The sequence below is a fragment of the Polistes dominula genome, unplaced genomic scaffold, assembly GCF_049000335.1.
Source record: "Polistes dominula isolate Pdom_NZ unplaced genomic scaffold, Pdom_raw_medaka contig_373, whole genome shotgun sequence".
In the NCBI taxonomy this organism is placed as follows: Eukaryota; Metazoa; Arthropoda; class Insecta; order Hymenoptera; family Vespidae; genus Polistes; species Polistes dominula.
In genome coordinates, this window is record NW_028300899.1 from 3222590 (window position 1) to 3236648 (window position 14059).

Here is a 14059-nt window from a genome sequence, read left to right on the forward strand (position 1 = left end):
TTTAATAATCCCTTTGTTTAGAATGAAACAAATCTGTATTACATGCTTTATATGTGTGCACATATAGGTGCATACGTGTGTATGCGTCATTCGTACGGTTAAGTCTAAATGCACTTTGTTTAAAAAAAAAAAAAGGAAATATAAGAAAAAGATTTAAAGTGAACAAAAAAAAATTGTAAGCTGATTTTCTTTTATTTCTCTTTCGTTTAAAAATATTTGGAGAACAAAACCAAAAGATGTTTATTTTATCGTTAAATAACAATACGATAAAAATGTTTATATAGTAGGACAAACAAAAAAAGAAACATATATAAAATCTCAGCTGATAGGAATAGTCGAGCATTTTTTTCGCATTAACGAATATGGCATGCATTGTTATTTTTCAAAATATGGAAGAACCAATGTTCGAATATATACATATTTATCGATGTATCCTCCGTACCAGAAAAAGTTTTGACATTCACGAATAAACATACATACATGCATTTATACGTGGATACATATGACATGTAGAAAAAGGATAATAAATTCTGCTTGTGTATCTGAATAAAGACTGACGTAAAATTTTGGTATTCGTTGTATTTATGAACGAAATGATACTCGTATATCGTTAGATAATATTACGAACCACTTTGAAATATCTTAAGAATTTTTTTCTTTATTAAATACTTTTTCACGAATAAATTTGTATAAGTAATTAATTAATAAAATAAAATAGAAAAAGTGTAATGTGTAAAATTTGAATTAAGTTTGACCGTAAGATTTCAAATTAAAAATTATATTTTTACTTATTAATAATGTATGTACTTCGTTTCGTTCAATGTATATTATATTTTAACGCAATGTTGTGCGTGTGTATATTTTCCTTATAGAATATAAGAATATTAAAAATTAAATTCGATGAACAAGGAAATATGTCAAAAAGGTAGAAGAAAAGTTCAATCCAACGGTTGTTCGGGATGATGTAAATATTGGAAAAGTAGGGAAAAATATATATACATACTGTTGAATAGTTTAAATCCGATATTGTTCGTACATTCTGTATAATATAGTATTCAGAAGCTTAGGGGTACTAGTTCAGTACGTTGCTCTGTCGTCATGGGCGAAAGATAAGAACAAAAATTTATCGTCGTACGCGAGGAGACAAAAGAAATAGACATTCGATGGAAGTAGACTCAAGGAACACGACTACCACCATTTTCGATACAACCATTAAATTTTCAGAGTATAGTTTCTACCTAGGAGGACTTAGAATATCGATTGGTCGATGTGAAACCTTTTGGGAATTTAAATTCGTGCGCAGGGAGGAAGAAGATCGAGCAGAGAAAACTAAAGGCTCAAATCGAAAGATTAGATTTTATCGTGAAGAAGAATAAATTTTACTATGACATTCGATTTTTGAACAGATAAACGATCGACGACAAAAAAAAAATAAGAAAAAGCGAGAAATTTTTGTCGAAGAAAAAAAAAAGAAAAAAATGGAAAGAAAATTTTTTTTAATTAAAAAATCAGAAATTTTTTCCCTCCTTTCTGCCCTTTTTTTTTTATTTAACAAGAAGAAAAAAAAAGAACATTTATTTTCGAATTAAACTCTGGATACATGAGAAGCGTGATAGAGGTTAGATCGATTATTAATCGTAAATGATCGGTGGCATAATCAAGCCCACCATTAAATTACCACCTACGAATGCAATTTGCAAGCGATCGTGCATCGACCACTAATTAGGCACGAAGGTAATTGGTACGAACAACTTGATCCGTCGACAAGCTGTATATCCTCGTTTCACCTTCTACAACGTTGGAAAATGATACCGAATGATAATCGTTATTTTCAATTTAACTTCGCTAATTAAATTCTAATGCTAATTATAAAGGATTTAATGGTCAGAGAAACTGAAACATGTTGATACGTTTTCCCAATTCTCGATATTTATATTATATTATTTATTAGCAAAATAAATATATTCGAATGGTAAGCTTTCCTTGTTAGAAATCATATGTTAAATTTTTGAACGAATGTGTATTTAATAAATTACAAAAGTTTTATTATATATAAATTTACCCTAATCTTTCAAAACAAGAAAAAAACATAACAAAAAGGTAGAACAAATTTTGTCTAGAATGAAATATAATTAATAGGATAATAATTGTAACAAAGTTTACGATTCATGTAAATTGAAGATCCTTCTCCTCTTAGGGGACTTTCTAAAGGGATTTCCACTACTGTATTTCATAGCCAAGCCTGTATCACTCGTGTTTCTGGCTTAGGAGAATGTCCTGTGGGACAACATACAGTTGCGTAGATTCTACCTCGACTTTGAAACACATATATCTATTGAGAAATACCTATGTACTCGAATCTCAGAGATTATCTTGATATGATTGTGATTTTCGATCATAGATACAATACGATTGTATTCTAAAGACGTTAATCAATCATTATTGTTAGTAAATTAATATCTATCTCATATACTCATATCATCATAACTTTTTAATTCTAAGAGAGTTTATTAGAGTCACCACTAACCAGATACTAACAAAAAAGAAAAGTTTTATTTAAAATACTTCAATTATCATTATTATTAACTTTCATTCACCTTTCCTCCTCTCTCTTTTTTATATTTTATAAGCGAATAAAACAAATTATATTTGATTTACTAGCTATTTACTCAACTGTGATTAACGTTAAACGTATCAACAAAAAAATAGATAGAAAATAAAGTATATATGTACAATTAAGTAATAAATGGAAAGAAAAAAGGGAAACAAAATGAATGTAAGAAGGAAAATAGATAAAAAACGATAAGAAGTAAAAAGAAAAAAAAAACAAAAAAAAGAAAAGTTTAGCTAAAGATTTAAAAAGTATTCTTCGAGTATAACACTGGCAATGACTCACTCGAAGAACGAAGAAGAATGCGAAGAAAAAGAAAACGAAAAAAAAAAGAATAAGAAGAAGAATCACTGGACGAAGGGCTCGAAAAACACTTTTATGTTTCCCTAGAGTTCTTCATGCTCAACTAACACGATCCTTGTCCTCCCACTCACCACTCAACTGTTCAGAGTCCTCTTCTCAAACCTCTTCGCGATATTGAAATTCGTGTCGCGAATAAAACTTGGATATTGAGAAAGAAGGAAAGAGTGAAAGAACGTAAGAAAGAAAAAGACCATCTAAGAAAGAACAAAGAAACTCGAAAGAGGTTTGCGGGGGAGGCGGGGGTGTCGAGGAAGGAGGATAGGGGCTAAGGAAGGAGAAAGGAGGAAGGGAGTAGGATGATATCAAACGAATCTTCGAGAGGAAAGAGAAAGAAATATTTATCTTTCTATCGTGTGTTCTTCTCTTCTATCTCACTTATTTCCTCTTGTAGGAAACTTTAGGATTTGAGATTATACTCTTCCTTTCTCTGTCTTTCTCTCTCTTTCTCTCAATTTTCATTCTTATTGCACCATTTCTATGTTACTTCTTCATCTCTTGTTTTATTTATCTTCTTAAACATTAACTTGTGAAGACAAAACTGCTTAGATCAACAATACTTATATACACATGTATTCTAAATTGTAGTTTATCAAAAGGAAATATTTCTTATCCACGTAGTTTGTATCAATAATTTATCTTTATAATTTATCCTATAAATCTTTGCATATCATATATATATATGAATTTATTTATTCAATGATTATTAAATATTAGTTATTATCAATATTCAAAATATTCATAGCATTAAATTGTGAATATTTATTCTCTTCTTCTTTTTGAAGTGAAAACTTCTTTAACCCTTTGATTACTGTTGGCGCCCATTGGCATCCGACACATGTTGGCTTCCTGGTACGGTTGACGCCTATTGGCGTCCAAATCAAATTTCGCTTGTTTCACCCGTTTTAAAATTTTATAATTGGTCTTATGGTAATATAGACCTCCAATGGTAATGTAGATTACCTATTTCGATTAACTTATTTTGATTCATTTAAATTTAATTAAGCAAATATTAAGAAAATACTTAGATGAAACTAATGGATATAAATTAAGAGGTAAAGATACTAACAATGAGTCTTTTCGTTTGACGCAAAAGCATTTTCCGTCTCTATATGAAAGCAATACAGCAATTCGGAAAAGTGCAATGCGTAGATATGTAATGTGTGCAAAAAATGATAAGAGAAAGGATACACATTACGAATGTAAAAAATGTAATGTAGGATTATTTATTCATCCGTGTTTTGAAATATATCATACGTTATTATATTATCAAATTTTATTGTTAAACATTTTTATTTAAAAAAATAATATATTGTTATTTAAAAAAAGTTTAATATTAATGTTCACTTTAAGTAATATTCGTTTAATGTAATAAATTTCAGTATTTCGAATATTTTAATATACTTCCGCAGAAATGCGTCGTTCCCTTTTTATAACGTCGTGAGTGAATTCGTACCGTACCGTACGGCCAGTGCATGCCTAAGTCTGCCGTAGTCAAAGGGTTAAAATGGGTGTAATTTGAAAAAATGTAACGAAGCGGTAGGCGGCTTCATAATGGAGCGGTGGGCGGCAATAAAACAGCTTCTATACTAAATAAGAAAAAAAAAAAGAGAAAAACATATAGAGACAAACATTAATCATTAATCATTCATCATTCATCATTCATCCTCGTAAACGAGCCTCGTAAAAAAGGCTCTTTCCAGAGCGGAATGTGGAATGCTGACTGCGGCTCTTTTACGAGGCTTGTTTACGAGGATGAATGATGAATGATGAATGATGAATGGTGAATGGTGAATGGTGAATGATGAATACGAGGCTCGCTGACGAGGCTTGTTTACGAGGATGAATGGTGAATGGTGAATGGTGAATGATGAATACGAGGCTCGCTGACGAGGCTTGTTTACGAGGATGAATGATGAATGGTGAATGGTGAATGCTGAATGGTGAATGATGAATGATGAATGGTGAATGATGAATACAAGGCTCGCTGACGAGGCTCGCTCACGACGCACGAGACACGGAACACAGGACAAGAGACACGAGACACGGGACACGACACACGACACCACACGTGTATGTATTTTGTGTGTGTGTGTGTGTGTGAATTGTTTGTGTGTGTGTTTGTTTGTCTGTGTGTTAATTAGTTCCTTTCATAAACATTTTACGATTTTTATGTCTATCTTTGACTATTGCATTCGTCAATTTTTATTGCTTGAATTTGGGAAAGTGTAGTTTTTATCAGCTAGTCCACTCCGAGGTCACACCGGTGCCTTTGGTATATATGGTAATAATATTATAATAAATAAACCCCACAATTATCTTACTCTTGAAACTTCGCATTCGTCTCATTCTCTCGAAACTTAGTTTTTTGTTTCTTTATTTTTAATTAAAAAGTTCCGGATAATTTTTCTAATTTGCAAAAATAAAAGAAATTGTATTAAATTCAAATAAATTTAGTATAGTTTTATGTAATGATTTAATACAATAAATAATTAAAAATATAAATCCATATCGATTACCTTTCCTAGACAATTTGAAATTGAATAGGTTGAAAGGATAAAAATCGAAAGGAGATGATAGAAATAAAAAAAAAAATACAATATTCTTCCAAGAAAGAGAGAGAGAAAGAGACTGTGATAAGGTCAAAAAGAATTTTTTATAGAAGGAAAATGATAGGATGGAAAAGAGAAGAAGATACTAAAAGAAAAGTTCGCACAACGTGCTGCCGCAGGATGATTCGTCCTTGAGAAGATCCGTGCTAGATTAAGAAGAAAAATGAAGAAAATCGAGATGTGGTGGTAGGAGGCAAAATAATATAAAAAAAGAAAAAGGAAAAAGATACAGACATAGAGAAAGAAAAATAGAGATTGGAAGAAGAGCAACTGTTATTTTATCTTTCTTTCTTGAATCCTTCATTAATCACAAAACCGATCCATCTCGTCAGGTTGCTTTGGAAAGCCGCCGGTATTAACGTCAGCTTTGAACATCCACGAAATATTGTAACATCGATTAATAAGCATAAGTTAATAATAATATTCATAAAAATAACGTTTTATACATCATACAATATTTACATTTTATTTCTCTTTTATCTTTCTTTTTCTTTTTTCTTTTTTTTATTTCATGTTATCTGTCTCATTTTTTTTCTCTTCGTGTTTGTTCGTTTAATTACAAATCTTAATGACTAGATAAGAGTAACGTTTATAATACATCTTTTTCTTTCTCTCTTTCTTTCCGTTAAACTTTTAATTAAAATTTATTCCTTTAAAAAAAAATGTGGTAATATTCGTGTACATACACGTTTATGTTACGTTTATACGCACAACGAAAAATAAGAGAATAATTTTGAAATCTTTCGTATATATTAAATTTTTAAATTTATTCCCGTACATATTTTTCAAACTTGCAACACATGATATATCTGGGAGTATTATTTTTCGTCAGAACGATATTGTAAACAATGTTATTGAGTATAGCCAGGAATTCCATGTAAACAAGCGTGTATGTAAACGAACTATGAGCATCTACAGTGGAATATTACAAGGGTCAATGTTTTGTATATCTTTCAACAAAATGGACGTCGATCAATACTGGGTCTCGGCATGTTTTTTATCTTCTTTCGAAATTTGTCAGTAGGAATATATATATTTGAATTTTTATTTTTATACATCGTCTATTTTCCATATCATGTAACGTTCGCAGATTATTGAATCCGTTTTATTGCACGAATAAATAGTTAACTATGAAAAATGTTCATTCGCGAAATTTTGGAATTCTTAAAATTCGTTAATTCATTTAAATGTTATTTAAATGGTACTTGATAGATTTCTTTCTCTCTTTTTCTATACCGTTGAATTTATTCTATTATACAGATTATTAATTTCTAAAATATTTAATATACGTAAATAATGTACACATGGTATTTCATAACATATAACTTCTGTAGATTATTACATTTATTTTTTCTACTCCAATTTTTGAAATATGTAACTGCAAGTTATTAATTTGTCAAATTGTTTATTTCTACCATTTATCAGTACGCGTAAATTCCACACATACTGTTTTATATCGTATAAACTTTCCAAAATATTTTTTAATAATGAAAAATAAAATACAAATTTTCGTTTAACACTCATCTTAATTGGAAAATCACTATAAATAAATCTCAATAACATATCGTTAAATATAATAATTTATGAAATATATTATATATTTCCTAACATATTAATTTCCGTTTATCATCGCTTATGATCATTATTTCCGGTCTTCGAAGGACCTAATTTAAGCTCTAGGATTGAAACTATTTTGCAAAAGCTTCGTAGAGAATTTCTCGATCTTCCTTCTAGAATTCAAGGATCGGCAATCTATCTTGTCGAATTACATGTTTAACGCGGACAAGCCGGAAATTAATTTTCATCGCAAGGGAGTTAGAATTTATGTATATATATATATATACATCGAAGTGACAAGCTTTGACGTTTAAAAGCAAGATAACAAGTTATATGTACACATATATATATATTATACATTCTAATCGATTTCATTTCTTTCGATTGAAAATGTTAGCAGCATTGTCTGCTCGTTATATTCCTTTTATGAGAAAAATCTTTTGTAATATAAAACATAAAACAACCTTTGGACATTAACAGCAAGAAGTACATGCAACTCTAATTTCATTTTCACGAAAAGTCAACAACAAAAAACGCACACACAATGAAGTAAGGTAAAGTAAAAAAGTCAAATTGTTTTCTAACTGAGAACGCAAAAGCAACGGTTAAACGTTGCTAGTAATTCGCGTTTGTTCTTTACTAAAGACAAATTTCACCTGTGCATTCACGTACACGTACGTGTTTATGTCCATGTGTGTGTGTACGATTAAATTCTCATTACCAAGAGACAAGCTTCTAGCGATAACATATATATATAGTTCGTCTTTATATAAAATTATCTACTTTGAGAAGAGAATATAGAAAATAGTAAATAACAGGCAATTGGATAAGATTTTTAGATGAAAGAAAAAGTTATTACGATGGAAGAGAAGAAAGGTCTATACGTGTATATGTAAGTGTGTGTGTGTGTGTGTGTGTTTAAAATGATAAAAAAATAAATAAGAAATTAGGAGTACTTTTTCGTGTGTATTTTTCTATGGGTTTACGTATATGCGTGTTTGTGCGTGTGTGTGTGGATTGGGATTGGTCTGTTAAAAGAAAAAAAGAGAGAAAAAAAGGAAAAGGATAGGAAAAAAGTTTCGTAATCGAGATCTAACGCGAAAATACGAGCTGCAATTTAGTTAGGAAAACGGCGTATACTTTCTATCTCTATTTCTTTATCCTTCTTCTTCTTCTTCTTCTTCTTTTCGTTTATTATCTTTTTTTGTTTTTATTCGAGGTACGGTTAATGACGTTCACAGTGGGAACAAATCGTCCAGCCAATTTCATGAAGATACGATAAAGAATGGAACCTTTGTGATATTTTATTAGGTCATTTCGTTCTAATTTCGCGACTATGGCAATGCCTCAGATGAACGCGCGATAATACTTTAACCTTTCGATATAAGATTTTCTCAAAGCTGTAAGTTTCTTTCTCCCTCTCTTTCTCTCTCTCTCTCTCTCTCTCTTTCTTTCTGTCTTTCTGTCTTTCTATCTGTCTTTATCTTTCTTGATGAAGTACATACTTCAAGTTTATATCCCTTTCATCGTGTCTCTACGATCTCAAAGTTAAGTGAACTCGCGATAGTTTGATTTTTAATAGACTATTTATTTAAAGAACATTTTTACTTTCTTAAGGCTTTTTTTTAAATTTGTTTCTTTTTATATTCGAGAAAAATCCACGTAGGAACGGAATGATATTAAAATAAAAAATTTAAAAATATATATATATATATATAGAGAGAGAGAGAGAGATAGAGAAAGAAAGAGAGAGAAATAGAGAAAGAAAGAGAGAGAAATAGAGATGTATGGACGAATAAATATTTGTTTATATTTTTTAATAAAAAATGAATGATTAATATTTGCATCTCTGCAGCGATGAAATATAAACGTTTGAAAATGTTAACATTTATTTTTAGTTGTTTTTAACTTTGTTTTAATTCAATTTTATTTTTCAATCTATCCAGAGTATTTTTTTCAATTATAAGAGAAATATATATATATATATATATATATATAACAATTCGTGTTAAAAGAAATAGAAATAGACTTTGAATGATTGATAGAATTAATTGATCGTTTTAATACTCGCCAATTATTTTCTCGTCTCCTTTCGTGTTTTCACTTAATTTCTATTATTTTGTCTTTTCTTTTTTTCTTTGTAAATAGAGAGATAAAGAGAGAGAGAGAGAGAGAGAGAAAGAGAAAATTATATTTCTCGACAATTCAAACTTTCTTTGTGTCGAAACTTTAAATAGAATATATTAAAAATTAGATAGTCTCAACCTTAGCTTATGAAAGATAAAGCTAGATAAGGATAAGATAACGCAATCGTTTAATTTTTAATTTATTATTAAAAATTACATCGAATTCTTTTTAAATTAGATTAATAATAAAATAAAATATATTAGTTAAAAATATATCATCAAATAGAACGATTTATAGTACGATTGTTGATTGGTTAAGAAAGGTTAATATTATTTGTAGAAAAAGAAATAAATAATAGCAACTAAAATCTTTCTTTTATTATTTTGTATTATCACCTTCAACTTAAATTAACGTTAATAAACGTATCATAAATTTACTGGAAAATTATTGCTTATGTTGAATTAGTATATCAGATGAGAGTATCGAAAAAGGGGCTCGGTGGTAAACATTAAAGCTACTTCAATTAATCGAACCGTTTCAGTCGATGTACCCCAAAAAGTCAGCAAATTCCAAAGGAAAGGGAAACAAGTAAGTCTATGCTTATAGGGATTGGATAAAAGAAAAAAAGGAAGAAGAAGATAGGGAAGAAATAGGGAAGGAAAATGAAGAAAAGGGAAGGAAAGGAAAAAAAGGGGAAAAGACGATCAAAATGATCCATCGATTCTATCGGCCTTCTTGATAAGCGAGAAAAAAGGGAAAAACACGACGATTTCTTACTCAAGATAGGGAAAATCGAAAGAAAAGAACGATAGAGAAGAAAATTTTCTTTCTTTCTCTCTCTCTCTTTCTCTCTTTTTCTTTTCTTTTCGTTCAAGATAACTCACCGAGAGACTCCATTAAACTTTCAATGCATGATTTATAATCGATAATAACAGGAAAAAATATTCTATTGTATGTCTCAAACCTAATATTTAAACAGAAATAATTTCACATAATCGTTTATAACATTTATATTTTATGTTAAATATTATTTTATCTTGTAATTTTATTTTATTTTTTTTTTTTCAATTCAATATAGAGAAATGTTATATTAATTAACATTTAAAAATAAAAACCTATCGTATATTTCATATGAAAATATTATAGGACATTGTATCGTAATATTTGTATATTTTATCTTTATACGCATAAAAAGTTATGGTATTTTTAAATCTTTTAAATACAAAATAATAACGTTTATATAGGTATTCAACATGTTCGCACATTTAGGTGCAATAATTTAATTCCATTTACTCGAAATAAATCTTAAAGTTATACGAATATATTACATCACTGTGTATGTATTTCATCGTGGAACAGAAGAAAATCTCATATTCTTGGAATTTTCTCGCTTCGTCTGTTTACATCGTCTATATAATTTTAAGATTCTTTCTCTTCGAATAGGTTCCGATAAATTTTAGTAATATTCAGGTAGAAAACGAGAAAGAAGAAAATAGTACCTAGAAGAAATAAGAAATGTTTCATGTTCTTATTCTTCCTTCTCTACTTTTTCTTTTTTTTATTTCCTTCGATGGCGTTGATGCGTCTCCTAGCCGTCTGGGAAGACGTAAGACATAAAGAATAACAATAATAATAATAATAATAATAACAATAAAAAAGACAAGAATAATAAAAAAAAGATACCAACTGGATTCACATCAGTTGAGAAATTCATTTTTGAAGAAGCTCTACTTCCATATTTGGTTCGTCTTTTTCTGGGATTAAAAAATTCCACGAGAGAAGCCTTCGTCATTCTTCAACGTCGGGTGTGTGTCTTCCCTTGTTCGAAGCTTATCCTTCGAAGAGGTACGATATCTTGAAAGCTATCTTGAAAGCTATCTGAAACGACGATGAGCCGAGTAAAGTGCTAAGAAGAGATCGCTTGGATTTGTGCTAAGAAAGAAAAAAAGAAAAGAAAATAGTATTGAAAGTAGAAAATTCAATGGACGTTTGCTCGATTCGTTCCTAAATTTATCCTAAACGTATACACCCATAAGTATATATATAAAATATATAATATACTTATAACAAGATATACGATAAGAAAGATAAATTATTTTTTTTAAATTAGAGAAATTTTGAAGAAATAATTTTATAAATTATTTATTTTAAATTAAAAAAAAAAACGGATGAAACTAAACTTGTTTATTTCTTTTTTAAATATCGTTTTATTTTTCTTGATTTTTCTGTATCAATCTTTTCTCAATATATATATATTTTTTAATAACATTGGATGGAACAATAATTATATAAATCATTTCGAAAACAAAAAAATGTAATATATTATTGTTAAAAATTAAGAATATTATTTTAGGTAATAAATAATATTTGAAACAATAATGAAATAGGATTGGTAGAAAACGGATAATAATTTTATAATCGAATGAAAAGTATTAATTGACTCGTTGCAACGTAGGGAAGTATAATGCTAGCAATTCGATTAAAGGAAAGTTAAATTCAATCTATTCGACGCTGGTCGAGTTTCTAAAAGAGTCGAGATCTCGGACGTTGAACACATTCACCGAATCTCGCGCTAAGTAACTCTTTATTTGAATTTTTTTCTTTTCTTCTCCCCTTATGAAAAAGTAACCTTACTTTTTCGTCGTACGCCAACTATCCAACCAACCAGCTCTCAGCGTTAGATTTTGAATACTTTTTAGTAAAGTTTCTTTCTTTTTCCTACTCAAAAAAAAAAAAGAAAAAATAACAAAAGAATAAACTAGGGAAAAATAATTTTGCTTCAGGTTGAAATAGTTAAAACATGAAGTAAATTATCGTTATCTCTTTTAAAATAATTTCTTTCTTTTTTCATTTCTTCTTTTTTTTTATTAAAATAAAAATAAATTATATTCGATAGATTTTTCTCGAGTAATTTTTTTTTTTTATAATTTCTTTTTTGTAAGGAATCTTAAATTATTGATGAAAAGAAAAAATATATGAAAAATAATTTTGTTTCATTTGGTAAATTGAAAAACATTCGTGAGCGTCTTTTTTATAAATAATTTTTTCCCCTTTTATACTAACAAATTATAAAGAAATTTTACTCGATATATTGTATCCTCGAATGTTTTTCCTGATTATTTCTTTAATATGGTAAAATAATATTGCCCCATGTGGATCAAAATATTCGATTCTTTATAAATCATTTTCTTTTCTGTTTTATTTCTTTTTTATTCATTCAGTATCCAAATAACAGCAAACGATGTACGATAAATTTTTGTTTATTCTCTCGGGTATAAATTTGTTAAAAATTATTGAAAAATTTGTTGAAGTCGAGTCGATTATTTTTTAAATAATTGCACACACACGCAATACAGATACTCAATATTCATATACATATAAATATACTGCAAAAGAGAATGTTACTTACTTACTTCAAACATAAATCGATTTCCAATATACTTCGAAAGTAAAACAGTTTCGAAAAGTATTAAATCCAATATCAGAGAGAAGAGTTTGATATCTCTCTTTCTCTCTTACTCATTCGTTCGCTTTCTCTTTGGAACGAATTTAATGACATTAAACGCGACATTTAATGTTACTTATCGAATACCTTCATGAAGTATTCCTTTCAATATTTCACGTTCACGGTGTATTAGATATAAGATTAAGATCTGAGGTAAAGCTTTTAAAGTATAAGTGGAAATTCGTGTTCGCGTTCGTTATTGACATTTCGAGAAAAACGCTGTTGACTTCATTGACTCGTTAAAAAAAAACTTTTAGAAATGTGCAAAAAAGAATAGAAAATGTGATATCTCAAGAAGAAGTAAAGTATTCGTTACGATATTACTTCGAGGCTGGTGGTTGGTAGGTCTCTGTGGGGGGTGTTTGTAAGGAAGATGGGTATTTAAAAAGAAAAAAAATGCTTATTAATTTATATATCTAAAATAACATATGTGGATTTACGAAAGAAAAGTAAAAAAATAGAAAAAAGAAAGTAAAAGAAACTTTCTCTCTCTCACTCTCTCCCTCTCTGTTTTTCTTTTCTTTTACGAATGCATTTTTTATCATCGAATTTCTCCTTAAACAAAGTTCAATCAACGAATATGTACGTTTCCATTGGTGCCCTTGGTTTTTTCTCGATTATTCGATCGAACGCGTTGTTCACATTTGTGTGTGTTTTAAGGATTTCACGATATCAGCTTTCAGAAGCAATGTTCTAGCGTAAAATTTGAAGCTTTAGAAAAGAGAGAAGAAATGGATAGGTGAATGAGCGTGAGCGGGAGTAAAGGAATATACAATATCATCTGCGTACGTAAAAAGCGTTTCCTTGTAAATTATATATAAACAAATTCTCATGAAAAATTCGTCGAGTGGATGAGAACAAATAAAGTAAAAGAAAGTAAGTAAGGATAGAAAGAAAGAAACGAAGAAACGAAGAAACGAAGAAAGATAGAAAAAAAAGAAAAAAATAGAGAAAGAGAATGAGAGGGAAAAATAGTCAGACTCTCATGTCCTGCATAAGGAGATTCGCATTATTGTGCATGTTGAATGAGAGAAAGCAAATGGAAGTCCGAAGGGGACGAAGGGGTCGAAAGGGAGATAGGTTAAGAGGGTAAGTCGAGGAGTAATGGTAACGGAGTTGATATGAAAATTTGATTAGAAATGTATGAGGAAAGGTATGTATGTCCGGAATCGGAAGTAACCTTGTGCTCTCATCCCGAGGGATATACTTCACTGAACGACGCAAACGAATTCATCTAAACGTAGTTCACGAGCATGTCGAGAACGCAAATTATGTGAATGTTGAAAT

General features: G+C 29.3%; 1 protein-coding gene across 7 annotated transcripts in view; it reads left to right on the top strand.

Annotated features, from left to right (window-relative positions):
- Positions 1-14059, top strand: part of KaiR1D (Kainate-type ionotropic glutamate receptor subunit 1D) — a 235490-nt gene that overhangs the window by 176044 nt on the left and 45387 nt on the right. The gene's annotated exons all lie outside the window — the stretch shown is intronic.